This window comes from Megascapheus bottae, chromosome 27 (assembly GCF_031878675.1).
Source record: "Megascapheus bottae isolate mThoBot1 chromosome 27, mThoBot2.hap1, whole genome shotgun sequence".
NCBI classification, from domain to species: Eukaryota; Metazoa; Chordata; class Mammalia; order Rodentia; family Geomyidae; genus Megascapheus; species Megascapheus bottae.
In genome coordinates this window covers 6719389-6723391 of record NC_143535.1, presented here as the reverse complement: position 1 = coordinate 6723391, position 4003 = coordinate 6719389, and the positions used below count along the sequence as shown (strand labels likewise).

General features: G+C 52.4%; 1 long non-coding RNA gene across 1 annotated transcript; it reads right to left on the bottom strand.

The window, feature by feature from the left end:
* LOC150045539 (uncharacterized) lies at positions 1 to 3790 on the bottom strand. Its single transcript, XR_016532858.1, has 3 exons — positions 3711 to 3790; positions 3331 to 3379; positions 1 to 138 (listed from the first exon to the last, which is right to left on the bottom strand). It is a non-coding gene; the product is annotated as an uncharacterized LOC150045539 (long non-coding RNA).
* Between the last annotated feature and the right edge of the window lie 213 nt (positions 3791 to 4003).

The following is a 4003-nucleotide window of genomic DNA, read 5'->3' as shown; positions in this document are numbered from 1 at the left end:
TGAAAAATAACTCTCACCTTTTTTTTCTTTTTTTGTATTATTATTCGTATCTTCAGAGTTTCTTTCTCACATTGTTTTGTGCATCTCAGTTGTTCATTTCTCCCTGCCCTGATTTCATTTGGAGATTTGGCCTGCAGCCTGAAGGGGAAGATGGTCTTCTAAGAATGCATTTATCTCTGCTCCCCCACAGTCCCTGCAGGCGCTGCCCAACGTGGAGATGGGGGTGGAGGAGCTGCTGGGTGTGGCATGAACCTGTGCAGGGATGAAGGCTGACCCTCGACTCCAGTTCAAACACACGCACACACATGTATGTGCACACACATGCACACGGTGGGCTGAGGGCTCCAGAAAGGATATTCGCGCACCTGGGAATCTGTGTGTGTGTGTGTGTGTGTGTGTGTGTGTGTGTGTGTGTGTGTATGCAGGTGTGTGATGGGGACCAAAGACTGTGGGGGGGGGGTCCACACGTGTGTGCACATACATACGAGCCGGCCCTCCCTGCCCTGTCAGGGCCCTGGGTGACTGGGTTTTCTGTTTCACAGTGGCAGTGACGGGGCTCCTTCACCTTTCGCCAAGCTCGGTGAGGCGCAGCTGTTGTTTGAACCAGGGAAAATGTCAGCCCCCAGGAGGAGTGCAGCTTTAACTTAGAGCAAGCCCCCAGGAAGCATGGCGGTGCATTCTGGGTATTGTGCTCTGGATCCATTTGCATTTGCTCTTTCCAGTAACTAAATGCTGGTGGGTGGTGAGAAGAAGGGGGGGGCCTTTCCCTCAGTGCCCACCACTGGCCCGCCCAGCGTCCCTGGGTTCCTGGTAAACCTGGCACCAAAGGATTCTACAGAGGGAAAGTAAAAAGCCCTTGTGCAACCCCACCACCTCTCACCACTGCTCACTTGGGTGGTAACCCAGCCCAGTGCTTCCGGGGCTGCAGAGCTGGCTCCAGGCTCTCCGTGACAGATCTTTCTGAAGAGGCTAGGTGTTCTGGAATTCAGCTTGCCCCAGAGCACGCATGCCTGGAACCTTCCCCTGCTGCTTAGGACCCCATCTCCACCATGGTGCATTGGGGACCACCCTCCTATTTAGGCAGGGAATCAATTTTGACTCAGGGACTTAAGTGAGGCACTTAAGGGTTCACAATAAGCAGAAAGAGCCAAGTTCAAAATTTTCCTGTGTCTCTTCATCAGAACCAGAGTGCTTTCTAGGAGAGAGACTGAGAGAGAGAGAGAGAGGAGGGGGGAGGGGAGGGGTGGGGAGGGGGAGGGGAGGGGAGAGGGGAGGGGAGGGGGAGGGGAGGGGGGAGGGGAGAGGAGGAGGAGAGAGAGGGAGAGAGAGAGAGAGAGAGAGAGAGAGAGAGAGAGAGAGAGAGAGAGAGAGAGAGAGAGAGAGAGAGAGAGTGAGTTTAATTTAATCTTGGGTTCTGCCAAGCCACAGGAACATCCAAGCCTGGGAAACCTGGGTGTCTACTAAAAGAATGGCAGCTTCCAGAAGTCTACAGGGCTACTTTCTAGTCTAACCCTCTATCATCGTCTATCTCTAGCTGCAGAATGCCAGGGGGAGGAAATGAGAAGGTTCTGTGTGATGCTGTCCAGGTCACTTGAGCTCTGGGCATCTGTTCAGTGCTGGTGGGGATGGGTTGTGGATGGCACACACAGGGCTGGTGTGAGGTTTGAGTACAGGGAAGTGTATGGAAATGCCCGACTGGCTGGATTCCCTTTCTACCTCTGTGATCCAGGGTAGCCTGTGAGTAGACTTGGCCTTCTCTCAGCCCAGCATAGAAGGCAGATGTGGAAGATACCCCCTAAAGTAGCCCTTGACTGGACTGACCACTGGGTACAACCCTAAAGCAACTGAGTGGCTGCACCAGGGAGATTCAGAACTGCCTTAGACAAAGTCCTGGAAAAAAGATATTCTAGGAACCCCACCTTTTCCTTAACACTTTTGGCTCGAGCAGGAGAGCGACAGCCTTTGCTTGCAACAGCCCACTACATTTGTGCAAATAAACCACAGATGCACGTATCTGCCTGCAGTGAGTGGCATAGTTGCAGGGCAGTGGGGAGGGCACAGGGCATGGGTTCACTTGATCCCTTCCTTTTCTATGAACTGGGGGCAGCAACCCCATCGCAGAGGGACATGGAAAAGGGACGGAATGGAATGAAGCAAGCAATGATTTCATGTGACCCAGTAACCTAATTAGTCTAAAATGAATATCATAGCCCGAGCTGTGTGACCTTGTGTAAATTACTTACACCTTCTGTGCCTCCATTTCCTTATCTATAAAACGAGCCTAATAATAGCACCCACCTCATAGGGTTAAATGGGGATTAAATAAGGATTAACAGAGGATTATTTGAGTTAATATTTATAAGGCACTTAGAACAGTACCTGTGACATGAAGAGTGCTCGATGCATTATAATCATAATCCTTCCTAGGACTTCTTTTGCTCTCACAGCTCCCCCTTTGAAGTGAGAAGGACTGCTAGTCCATTGCATCGATGGGGAAACAGGTTGGAGGGGCTCAGTCAATGGCCTGATCTTAAACTGCATGGAGACTGCTTTCCATGGCCCCCTTGTCCGGTGGCCTCTGGTGGCTCTTCCTCTGTGAAGCACTGTCCAGAAACGAGTGTCCAGGCAGGCTTCCGTCTGTGTCCCTTACGGCCCAGCCCCAGTCAGCGTTCCCACCTGCCTTAGGATGGAACTGCCACCGCCCAGACCAGATGGCAGGCAGCTGGGTCAGGTCTTCCCTGGAGAGGCAGCAACATCTGCTTCTCCCCAACAAGGAAGCCGTCTCAGGAGCAGAGAGCCACCAGGCTGGCTTGGGGTAGCTCGTGCTCTAGGATTTTCCAGATGTTCTCAGATCAGAGAGCCCCAGCTCTGCCTCCCTGTCCTTTCACCAGTTCACACCCTGTGGAGTCACAGCTGTCATTGAAGGCATGTGAATGCGTATGTGTGTGTGTGTGTGTGTGTGTGTGTGTGCCTCTGTGTGCATGCGTGCATGTGTGCTAGGTGCTTCTGTGTGCAAGTGTGTGTGTATGTGCTGGGGCATGAGGGTGGAGGGGAAAGGGCTGGCTCTCAGGACAGAGGCCACCAGAGAGGGCGAATGACAGGGTGCTTTTAAAGATGCCTTTAAAGAGGAAGCATGGAGACCCTTCCCCCACCCCCAGGAATGTACAGACACACACACACACACACATACACGCACAGGCACACGCACACACACACACACACACACACACACACACACACACACACACGCACACACCACAGGCGCCCTGCAAACGATCAAGTGCAAAGCATCTCCCTGTGCTATTTCAATGGCAAATAATTGAACCGTACCCTTGTGGTCTCAGTGAGGAATGTCATCCATTTTCATGCCTGGAGTTTGCTGTGGAAATGAACACGCCAGACATTCCAGCTCAAGACGGTGAACAGATCTCAGGCACTAATTCAACACCTCTCAGATTCCCCCATCCCCGGCTCTCGAGGGCAGAATTACAGAGTGTTTAAGCAGCCGGGAGGCAGCGTGTAGTCAGGGTGCTTGCCCTTCCTTCTCAGACCCTTCCTGCCTCCCTTTCCCTGCCTTTGTTTCCTCCCTTCCTCTTTCCTGCTTTCTCCCTTCATTTCCTCTCCCCTGGCTCTCTGCAGTCCTCTCCTCTTCCTCCCTCTCCTCCCTTCTTTTTCCTATCCCTCTTGGGGTCTCCTCCAGCTAAGAGTACCTCCTCTGGCTCTCTTCAGCCTGGCCTGTCTCAGCTTTCCAGGCCTCCTCCTCCTCTACCACCACGCAGCTGGAAAGTTCTGTCTGCCAGGGAGTTTCACTTTACTTGCAGGGTTATCACTGCGCGGGTGTGGCTGGGGTGCCAGGGGGTGCTGGGAAGCTGGATTCCAGCCTGTGCATGTCTATGAATACCAAGCATGTTAATAGGTTAAAGTAAATCTAAAGTAACATTTGAAAGCAGAGAGATGAAAGCAGATCACAGGCCAAAGATCAAACAATCTCGAGCCACTTCTA